This window comes from Coccinella septempunctata, chromosome 9, assembly GCF_907165205.1.
Source record: "Coccinella septempunctata chromosome 9, icCocSept1.1, whole genome shotgun sequence".
Classification (NCBI taxonomy): Eukaryota; Metazoa; Arthropoda; class Insecta; order Coleoptera; family Coccinellidae; genus Coccinella; species Coccinella septempunctata.
Window position 1 is genome coordinate 12,747,033 of NC_058197.1, and position 12,490 is coordinate 12,759,522.

The 12,490-nt window shown below is 36.6% G+C and overlaps 1 protein-coding gene across 2 annotated transcripts in view; it reads left to right on the top strand.

The window, feature by feature from the left end:
- Positions 1-221: 221 nt before the first annotated feature.
- Positions 222-12,490, top strand: part of LOC123319810 (zinc finger protein castor homolog 1-like) — an 89,772-nt gene continuing 77,503 nt past the window's right edge. For both annotated transcript variants that reach the window (XM_044906754.1, XM_044906755.1), the window contains exon 1: positions 222-556. The gene's annotated coding sequence lies outside the window, so the exon portion shown is untranslated. The remainder of the gene's footprint in view (positions 557-12,490) is intronic.

Sequence of the window (12,490 nt, forward strand, 5' to 3'; positions counted from 1 at the left end):
ACGCCGTTAATAGTCGATTTTCGCCAGCTCAAACGAGATTTACGCACTAAACGTCAAAAATCGCCCCTTTCTCTCCCCCCACGTACGGCGCGGACCAACCAGAGCGGACCATTCCGTCGAAAATCGTGTCAGACGTACGAGGGTGGGGATAACACGCAGCCGGGTGGGGAGGCGTCGTCGTGGACGCGAAGCTTTCGTGAGATCAGTCGCGCCTGGTGACTTCACGTGTAGCTTTCTACCTGTGATAGCTGTTACGTAACCTCTACAACCCCTCGAACGTAAACGTGCGAAGATCTGGGCGCTCGAAACCCTTTGACCACGTTTCGAGGACTGTTTACGCGCGGTGTGACGTGTGTTCTGGGCCTTATAACGTTGTTCGTTGGATTTTCCGTGGTGCACCAAGTACTTTTCTCGCTCGCGTTTTGGTTTTTATTGTGTGTCCTCCGGCTGGAGTTCTGTATGATATCCGTCGATCTGTTGTTGTTGGTGTGGATTAAGATAAACTCTTCGGTGGTTCCTGGAGATGACAACATCTCGTCGGCGCGAAACTTTCAAGGTAATTATTCCGATAAGCGCGCCAGGACGGTTACAAATTATTGGTCAATTAAGTTTTTCACAAACTGGGAATTCACAGTAGCTCTGAATTTCCCTCAAAATTGTTCCTAAATCAGCTGTCTCAATTGAAGTAAAATTGTTTGTCCATAAGATGATAACTTTTTAGGTAAATTATTATTTGTCATAGGTTCTGAGCTCCTGATCACTGATAACATTGCTCCTTGTATTACCTACTCCAAAAAATATTCAATAGTGAGAATTCTGCAAAAATGATTGGTAACAGAATATGCTGAAATAACTCATAACTTTGATAACGACAGTGAATTATTTATGAAGATCAAAATAATGAGAATAGTCCCAAACAGAAAAAAAATTTCTTTCTGGGAAATGTTAGGTATAATAAAATTATTTGGGGATGATTAATCCATTAAAAATATGCAATCGTCGCTCAAAGAAATCTTAATATAAAGTTGACAAGGATCTGAATCATGATCCTTGTTGGGCAATTTTCAGCAGTCCTAATAAGTCGGTTCTTTCTAAATTTTTTTCATAACAAACTGAATATTATTTATTATTTCACTGCTTATTATAAATTAAATCTTTTGAAAAATAATTTTGGTTCCTCGCTATATAAAATTTGGTCCTTCCAGAATCAGGTGTTCTACATTTGTCTTTTAATTCACAAAATTACGGTCCATCTTTTCCATTTTCAAAACAAATCAAAAACAGAATAATGTATCCTAAAAATCAAAAAGAAAAATATTCTTTATTTAACAAATTTCATTCTTTGTAAAAAATAAATGAAAAATTTAGGTGTAGATTATACAAAAGCAATATTTCGTTTTGTTTTGTACCTAAATGTATATTCATAAATTTAAAGGTCATTTCATTGAGACCATGAAATAAATATATTTGATAATCAAAGACTGGCTTAATAAATTGCTTGCTCAGGAAAATTTCAATTGTTAATATTTGCTTATCAATCAAATAGGTATCATCAACTGCAGAAAGATCACTTTAATTCTCCATTTCAAAAATAAAGGATTTCAAATTTATTATTTCATAATAACAGCTTCATTATAGAAGTAAAAACAGTTACACACTTTATTCGAAAAATATTCTGGAAGTCAATAAAGTGTTCAGTAAATTCCAATTTATTATTTCCTAATTAAAGGTTTAACAAAAATTCCATGCAAGGCTCAACTCATTTTTTATCTCTCGTCACTTTCCTTCGTGAAAATTAACAAAGTCTACGTAATTACTGTGTATTGGAGAAAAATGAACGAAAAAAATTCAAAGCGAATGATTTCCCATAATTGACAAACCTTGTATAGTTCGGCGCAAAAAATGTCGATTTACGATTAAGTATGAGGAATTTTACCAGTTGTTAAACAGTTTCTAGGTAAATACGAAAAAAACTCATTTAAACTTTTCGCCGATTCACGTAATATAAGACGCCCGTCAATTATAAATTCAGCGATCGCCCAATTCTCGAATTACACGAGAACGTGTCGGAGTTTTCCGACAAGTACAAAGTCCGTATATACTTTTTCCACGAAAAAAATGCTTATTTCTGTGAATTGCAAAATCCGCGGCGCGCTATTGCAAAATTCGATACATTTCCCCAGCGCGTTAAGGTAAACAGGAATTTGTTGTTTTTAAATTCGGATATTTGTCAATTGACTGCCCGGTCCTTCGGTATAGTTCATTGGCGGAATGTGCTTATTTCGCGATTTTATTACATTTTTACGATAGGTATAGGTACCAGTTTTATCGACAAATTACTTACTCTAGCAGAGCAATAATGCGTGAATAGTTTTTTGAGTATTTTTATCACCTATTTCATTTTAATTGAGTTACAGCACAATCAAGTGTCAAAGTAACACCCGAGAATTTTTTTGAATATTTTTATTGAATTAGGTATTATTAAAGTTCTGGGGCGATTCCAGCTTAGGGGGGCAATTTTAAAAAAAATTCTAAAATTCTTTTATTTCATAAATCCCAAAAAAAACATGAAAATATGAGCTTACAAAAAATCTTAGGGGGGTAATTACCCCCCTCTCAAACCGCCAGTGTTGAAATTTTCAATTTTTAATTCAAATCTATGCTCTTAATATGTATTCTTTGTGTATTTTCAATCATCAAAATTATTTTGGTCAGATCAAAGGAATTCTGATATCCTTTGAATATTGAGGAGAAATTGGAGTTAAATCTAACGCAATGTGAACTAATAACGCAGTCATTAAATCATTAGGTTTGGCGAATATGAAATATGTTGAAATTCATAAAGCACTTCGAAGAAAAACTTCAATTCCTATCTTCCACACTTACCATGAATTTTCACAATTATCAATATTATCTATATAAAAAAATGAAATAACCTTGGAAATTACCTAATCATGAATTCATAGACAAATAGCAGTTTTCAAAATGTTACAACTAAGTTGAATGTAAACTTTCTAGTTTGCAGTTCAATTGTGAGAAATATTTCAGCTTTTTCGAAAAAAAATCTTTTTATCGTGAATTTAAAAATACCGATACACAGGGTAGTTGCGAAAAGATTTAAAATAGCCTCAATGCTCAGAAACATTCGCCTAAAGATCACACCTACAGAGCAATTATTTCTAGTTTCTAAGAAAAATAAAAAATGGTTTTTTCACGTGCCATCTTTAGGGGGCTGCATCTAAGCACCGACGTTTCGAAAAAAATCATATGAAAGACATACAATAATTTTTGACGAGCATTCACAAATCCCAGCCGAAATTTTCTCATGAGACTCAGTTCCATTAGTTTGAATTGATAATAAAAATTATTAATTTAATCAAAAAACAACTAATAGGTATTTTGACAAATTGAAAAAAGTTCAAAATATGTAATTAAATACGAAAAATATCTAAAAATTCTACGACCTTAACTACAGTGAATAAAACAACGCCAATTACTTAATCCCAACATTTTCACACAAAACAAATGATTAAAAAAATTAAACTTGGAGAAAAAATATAATACATATAACAAAATTATATTTCCTTCACGCTATTATTCACTCAGTGGATAAAATTCCGATTTTTTTCTGAAATCCACATCTTTGAACAGCTCGAACAATAATTACCGTCATTACGTGTATACCTTCAATGAATGACAATTATTCCCGTTTTTTTTGACATCTCCGCCTAACCCACGTGGGCTGACGTCTGGATGAAAAAAGTTCGGAAAACAACAAGTATTCTCGATATAATTCGCACTCCATTCCTAACGCTTACGTTCCTGAAAATTCACACTAAAAACGCTACCATCGCACGTAATTTTCTCGGAACAACTTGTTGTCAACCGATATACCTGGAATTTTCCCGTTACCAACGGGGATATCTACGCGAATCTGTGCGACGAGAAAAAAAATCGATATTTATTCTACCCGGTCGTTTTATCGGAAAAGTAATTCATATACGACGAGATGGAGTTTTTTCCGTTTCGCCCGTACTGAAACCGAGCAAAAAACGCGCTTTTAATAGCTATTTAATTGCTGGTCGGAGAACGATTTCATATGGTTTTACGCTCTTAATCGCTAGCGATGTGCTAATTTAATATCTCGTCTATACGTTCACACACCGGGGACATTGTGGAACTATCGCCGAGTTTTACTACGTACCACTCAAAAATATCGACGCATCTTATCGAAAACTGGGAGTAATTAAAAGATCTCGAGAAACGAAAATGAAAATTCAACTTGATCATACTCCAGGTACTGGAAATTACGAAAAATGTCCAAAAAAATTGGGATGACTTTTTGGTCCTTCGAGCCGGATCGTATCGTATCTCCACAAAGTAACCCGAAGTCGCGCATTTTGTAACTTAATACACCGCGCCCGCAGACGCGTATACAATGTAAGTTTCCATTTTGCCCGAGAAAAAACCGAAAGACAAGAGTCGTAATTTATACGTAGGAATTGAATCGTATATATCTACATTCAGCGAGAGATAAACTAATAAAATAGGAGTAGAATAATAAAACACAACTAGTAACATTAAATCATATTTTCAATAAAAGCAATTTTTCCATGGACGCAGCGCAAATTTATTACCCAAAACCCATAAAAGTTTATATCTGGGAAGATTGTAAATTCTCCATTCAATAAAATATAACATTTCAAACCCGTCGTACCATTAGCTGATACACGGTTATCATCTCGGTACCATTAGTACAGCGACTTGCAACGGACGAAAGAAGGGAAAAAAAACAATCTCGTTCCCATTGTTTTAGCTGCGAGCGCATCGTATATGTCCGATCGCGTCGTCTGTGAGACCTTTAGCATCGGGAATGATCGATTGTTTCGTTCTCGTTTCACAATATTTTCGCAATTGAACAAGCAAAATCGTACCATTATAATCCTAAGAAGCTGTTGCATGAAGAATAATTCTCTACCATTAAAATCATACAAGTCGACAAACATACTCACACTTAAATTTTTTGGGTGTTAGGTTAGGTTAAACTTAAATTTTTTCGGTGTTAGGTTATACATATATGTTTAATTTTGTCTGCTACTGGTACTTCAAGTCTAGAAAGAAGAAATGTCAGGGCTAGATTTTCGTGAAAAGTCCATTACTGGAAACTGTTTCACATATCTTCATTTGTCCTGAAGATATCCAAATTTTGATATTTGTAGATTTCAAAAAGGTGTCATAATTTTTTTATTTCTGAAAACATCTAAAAACGATGTAAACTAGGTGCATTTTTTCACTGTGAATACAAAGAAAAATAAGATTTTCAAAAATATACATTTGTCGATATATAACTTACATCTTCAAGGCAAAATCAGCATAATAAAGTGAAATAATCACTAACTGTGTAGTCTGTCATACGTTATTCTATGAATGAAGTGGACTTTCTAAGAGTTATATTAAAATTGATTATAGGAATTCTGCTTGATATTCATTCAAATTGAGTGTATCCTGAATTACATGATTTTGTTGGAGTAATAGATGTTTCAGCTAACAAATGATATTCTATGAAGGGAAAGTTTTAATTCGTATCATCACAATTTGGTCACAGTTTTGTCTAGAAGTACCTGAAAAAGTCAAAATCAAGCAATTTGGGATATCCTGTCTGTACAATTCAAAGACAAATAGTTATACAGGGTGAGTGTTTGACTCGTACAAATATTTTAACAGTAGATTCTTGAGGTCGAAAGAAACACTTTTTTCCTATACCATTTTTTCCAATTCGGCCCTGATAAAAATATATAGACATTTTAAATTTTCATGATGAGCTATGCCACCTCTGGAAAAACAAAATTTTCTTCAGAATAACTAGCTAAATCTGTGACACTACACATCTGTGGATCTTTTAAACAGAGTTGTATTCAACGTTCCCAATTTTTAAAAATTCACAGCTACTTTTAGACTTGTGAACATCAAATTACTCAAAAATGGCGCATCATACGAGAAAATATGAAGAATACTTTTATTTTACAAAACATTCGAATATTCATTAGATAAACGCCAACTGAGATTCAAGAGTTGGGTTCTTTGAATTTTTGGTATTTTCATGGTACGTAATGGCCACAATGAGAAAACTGGAAGACGTGGGTGATATTTTGTGTTCGAAAAAGATTAATCAAACGAAAGAAAAACTACATTCCAAAATTCATTCCATTCGATAAAACCGTTGGTGAGATTGAACTAAAAATAATATTTTTTATGGTTTTTCAACAGCCTGTATCTTTTGAACCGAGCCGTTTCCGAAAAAATGGTATAGGAAAATGGTGTGGCTCACCCACACAAAATAATGTCTCTGATTTACTGAGTATTTCAAGTTAGAGACTCGCAGTGTATAGCTAAAAAATTGTGATTTATCAAATTTTAATGAGATTTGAGCATTCTCCAAATAATGTGAACTCGTCAAAACGCAGGTTGAAGCTTGGGTCAAAATATGCTTGGAACACCCTGAATGAAAAATTTTCATCACTTTTTTTTGGATCGATGCCTTATGACGTCGCTCTTGTCAAGTAATACTCTTTTTTAAGTGGAAAATCCGAATTATTTTATGGTTTTCTTTCGTATTGCGGAATTCATGTTGTAGTTGCGAAGAAAAACCAAAGACTGCCATAGACCAATCACATAAAATCCTCAATGACCGAAGATATTTTGAATCTTGTATATGTTCCTGGTTTAAGCGAAAAAATTGAGAAAATAATTGTATCAATTAGGTCGTTTGCCCAGAATTTCAGTGTTTCTTTACTTCAAATACTTTTCTAGGTTATATTTATTTGATTTCTATGATTGACAGGACAGAAATTATCAGTGATCTCTTGTAACCATAGATATTGGGCTTCTTCTGAACTGTCAAGGCCTGCTTCGATGTCAATAACTCTTGAAGCTTCTCGATTTTTTTCAGTGTACGTTATGTAAATAACGACAAGAGATGCGTAAAATTCGACAATTTTTTTTTCTCTCTCCATTCTTCCAAAATCGATTTGGTCCTCACAAATCCCCGACGATACAGCTTTATCAACCGACACAGAGCCATATGTCACGTTGAACATCGACAACAATCGGGGATCCTTGTGACACAGAACAACCATTAACATCAAAACAAAACCCCGCATTTCTACGAACATCGAAACGGAACAATCGTCCGTTTTTTTATCCGCAACATCCCTCGCATTGTCGAAAAATCGTGACGCCGTATAGGGACGAACACCGATAAGGCCGCCTTAATGACCGTTCCGTCAGTAATTTCAATATTCCCCGGTAATTCGCCGGATGAAATTGATGATTGCCCTCGCCCCGGTGCCCGACCGGGTAAAAATTCATTGTATTTAAATATGTTCATTTCGAGTTTTCGATCGCACATACAGAGCCGCGATGATTAATGATATGCAGCCAACAATGAGTATAATGCAACTCCTCTCTCTGCAACGGCGGAACACAGAGAGACGAGAATCCATTTTTGTTATTTTAATTTTTCCGGTTGGCAGAACTGGACTCGGGGCATAATTAATACGAGATATTTTAATGATTTTCAATAAATCAAGCCGACTTTGACAATAAACTATCCGTCTTCTGCGCCAGAACGATATCTCTCTCTCTCATCTTTTTCTGTTTCGCGAAACAAAGAAACGGCGTTTCGGTCGGACGGATATTTATTTCTGCCGGACGATTCGCCGGCCGCGTTGATTATATGGTTTTAGGCTCTCTCTACCCCGTTCTAGCCGCGCTTTTTGTTTATTGAATTTCGTTCGTACCCGCGGGCCGAGCTGAGATACGCGAAGATCACGATTGAATTACCGATTCTAGATCGGGGAGGCCCCGGCTACTCACTACGTGTTCCATCTTCCATCCGACGTTCGATGCGCGTCCTTTGACGTTTGCCGGGCGAAAACCGCAGCGACCACAGAGTTTAATTGTTATCGGAGCTTGTTCTTCTTTATCTGGACTGCGCGTTAACGCAATTTGCGGTTTTTTTCGATTTGAGTCTTACGCACTCGGAGATCTTCCGAAATTCAACGGTAATGCCCTTTTATTACGCTGAAGAATTTCGAGATTACGAAAAAATTGTGTGAATTGTGTGTTGTCCTTCGAAAACTGCCGAAAAAGATATGGCTAGCTGTTAAATATCCGTTAAAACGTTTCCACTTATAATCCGCCAATGAGTAACCTCTCCTCATCGTGCTCTTCCATTGTATATTAGGGAATAAGAAACGTTACATCAACGTTGGATAAGAAACCATTTATCAACCGGTTACTCCAGCCACCAATAAAGAACGACTCCTCAACGTACTGGCTCGAAGCAATAAGCCCACTACCGCTAGTACTACTAAGCAATATTAATTACCAAAGAAACATCACATCAGCATTGAATATGAAAGTATCCAAGAACGCGTTAATCTAACCACCAATAACAAACATGTCCTTATCGTGTTTTTCCAACATATATTCAAACGGAAGTAAAAACATTACATTAACGTTTGAATGCTAAGCTGTTCAACCACTCGTTTAATCAATAGGATGTAAGAAACGTTACATCAACGTTGGACTAGAAACCATTTATCAACCCGTTACTCCAGCTACCAATAAATAACGATTCCTTAACGTATTGGCTCGAAGAAATATGCATAAAGTTCACTACTACTAGTACTACTAAGCAATATACCTAAGAATCATCACATCAGCATTGAATATGAAAGTATCCAAGAACGCGTTAATCTAACCACCAATAAAAAACATGTCCTTATCGTGTTTTTCCAACATATATATTCAAACGGGAGTAAAAAATTACATTAACGTTTGAATGCGAAGCTGTTCAACCACTCGTTTAATCAAAAGGAAGTAAGAAACGTTACATCAACGTTTGACTAGAAACCATTTATCAACCCGTTACTCCAGCTACCAATAAAAAACGATTCCTTAACGTACTGGCTCGAAGAAATATGCATAAAGTTCACTACTACTAGTACTACTAAGCAATATACCTAAGAATCATCACATCAGCATTGAATATGAAAGTATCCAAGAACACGTTAATCTAACCACCAATAACAAACTTGTCCTTATCATGTTTTTTCCAACATATATTCAAACGGGAGTAAGAAACATTATATTAACTTTTGGATGCGAAACTATTCAACCACAAATATAATCAATAGGATGTGAGAAACGTTACATCAACGTTGAATTTCGTGTTGACCTATCAGTAACGTAATTTTCAATAGATGAAGTAAGATTTTAATAAGAATAGAAACACTTCTTCATTCCTGAGCAAGAAACATTGTGTACATGTGCTGCCGGAGCCCTATAGGTTTCAGTCCTGGCTTGGTATGGGCGATTGTGTTGACTAAAAAGTATGAAAGGGAAATGTGATTAGATTGATGGTTGATAATCTTAGCTCACACGACTAAAAAACATTGTTGTAGGGTCTAGAATTCCTACCTCAACAGCGTTATGTTCAAATGAAGTTGCATCGTTATTTCTTCGTAGAATTTTGATAACATAGAAGATGGTTGCTACGTGTAACAAACCTAGAATCAACGGGTGGTAGTATCGTTACTATAATACAACGTATTTCCTATGAAATTTAGACGTTTATTTAACGATAAATAATAGAAGCGTTACTTGAAAAATGTAACATTTTTTCAACGTATCTGTGTTTTATTCAATGAACAAATCTTCAGGACACAGGACCGTATCTGTCAAAAATTTCCAACGGTATCTAGATCTCCATCGTCCAAAACCGTCTACCTAGAATTCCGCCTTTTATTGTTAATTCACAGCACGATAAAAAATTGCCAAAACTTCATTGTTACGACGAGCTTTAACCGGCGATTTCGGGAATTGCTATCTGTCGCGGTATTTTATTGTTTTCGATTCTCGCATTTCCAATAATAACAATAAAACGTTGGAAGAATCGATTAGTGTATAAATTTCGCGGCCGTTCTAACACCGGCGATTGTCGGAATTTGAACTTATTTGTGCACTGACGGCTTCGTGACTCATCGCGAAATATAATTTATTGAATTTCTCGCTATTTCGTTAGCCGCTCATGTCCTGGTTCAATCTCGGGAACGTTGAGTCATCGAGAATTCTATGATCTTGTCGCGGGTCCGTACATGTCAGTCATAGAGAGCGATTACAGTAAAACAACGTCTTAGGAAGAATCTGACAGATGGGTCAGAAATTCCTCAAGAACTATCTTCAGAGATATATGGCGATGAATGTACATTAGATCAGGTTTGTACAATGACCTTGGCGTTTCGCATGTGTGGCTAAGCTCCTCTCCCTTATCGCCCTCTAACTCGAAAACGGTTGAGACTGTGTAAAAGTGATTCAGAGTTGTATAGAATTTTATTATCTACATCTTTCATAATGAATTTCATAGATGATTAGAGGTCCAGGAAGGGAGATATTTGAAAGAAAATCATTGTTATCATCTTCAAACTGTCAGATTAGGCAAACCTTCGCTGATAAGTGACAGATTAATGGGTCAACACGTCTGCAACACGTTTCCGAAAATGCCTCAATATAAGTGGCATAGGTCGCCTTCTTATGCTGAAACTGGCACTGTCAAAGCTCCAGAAGAGCATAGTGACATGTTTATCCGACGTTCTCGACCTTTGGAAGCATCTCCATTAACAGTACACGTCCTCGCTGTCCGAGAACAATAATAATTTGCATACGTCAACTAATCGATATCATTTTCAGAAAGCATTAAATAAATATAGGACGATAAGTACGGGTTTAGGAATTACCGCGGACGCAGTTCCTAATGAATTCAATAAATTTCATCATTTAACCTCGTCCCGATGCCATCGTAACATCCTTAATTACAATTATTAACGCCGGAGAACTCAATTTTTTTCACGGTTGCCTATTTCGCGTTTCACGCTGAAAATATCGGCTACACCGTTCAATTATACGCCGTTTTCTCTCGTCAACGGTTAACGTCAGTCTAATTCCCGGGAATTGAAATTCTCTCGTTATTAGCGCCGTCTAAACGACGGACCTTTCATAGCTCATTCATTTAATCTCGGAACAGAGACAGTGCGGCTTCGAGACCATATTATTTCAATGAGCAGCCTATGCCCATGTTACGAAAGAACGATAATACATTTATGTACCAAGGGTACAAATAGATCCTCATGACCCTGGGCTTTGTATTTGTATTGGTATTTCCACCCCTTGCGTTAATTACAGCTCGGCAACGACGATTCATACTAAAAATGAGTGATCTTAAAATGTTCTGATCTAATCCTTCCCAGATTTCTCCGAGTTGGATTGCTAAGTCATTAAGAGCCTTCTATTGAGGTTGTCCCAAACCTGCTCAATCGGATGGATACCTGGACTTCTTGTTGGCCATTCCATTCGAGAGACTTCAACCTCTTCAAGGTGCTCCTGAACGATGCGCGCACGATGGGGTCTGGCATTATCGTCCATAAAAATGAAATTTTCACCAATGTATGGGGCAAATGGCACTACATGCTCTTCAAGAATGTTCCTTATATACTTATCAGCATTCATAGCTCCATTATCAACGACCACTAGGTCTGTGCGAGCAGTCAAAGATATTCCATCCCATACCATAATCGATCCTCCCCCGAAACCAGTAGTATTCAGGAAATTGCACTGAGCATATCTTTCATGTGGACGTCTGTATACAAGGGAACGTCGATCACAATGGTAGAGGCAGAATCTAGACACATCTGTGAAGAGAACTCTTTCCCAATCGGCCTCTTCCCAATGGATATGCTCTCTCGCAAAATCCAAACGAGCCCTTCGATGGGCTGGGGTAAGAGCTGGGCCTCTTGCCGCGACACGAGGCCTTAAATCATATTCTCTGAGGCGATTTCTTATTGTTTGAGTGCTAATTTGCACCTCATGAGTTTGTTCAAGCTGAATTTGAAGGAGGCGAGCGGTTGCAAACCGTTGTCTCAACGAAGAAACTCTCAAGTAACGTTCTTGAATGGCAGTTGTTACCCGTGGTCTACCCTGTCCTGGTCTTCGGACATTCATACCGGTCTCCCTGAATCGCTGCAACATTCTGGACACACTTGTATGGGAAACTCCAAACCTTTCTGCAATTCTTGTGTATGTCCACCCTTCTTCTCGCAAAACTACCGCTTGGGCACATTCCTCTTGGGTCAAATTGCGTGTTTCGTGTTGCATAGCGATCGAGTGTAGAAAATCAGACGAAAGAAAAACTATTGATCACTAGAATTGATCGAGAACAACTGATTTTAGAATGGAGCCAATACATTCAAAACCTGATAATATCATCTTTTTTTATTCCTGCTGGGAAAAAAACATCTGTATTGAAGAAAACCGTTGAAAGTGGATAACATATGCATGCATAATTCTGATAAAAATAAATATCATTGAGAACACCTTCAGTAGTAGAATAAATTTGAGATTTCCATAATGTGCGTTAATTTTTTTGCGGAGT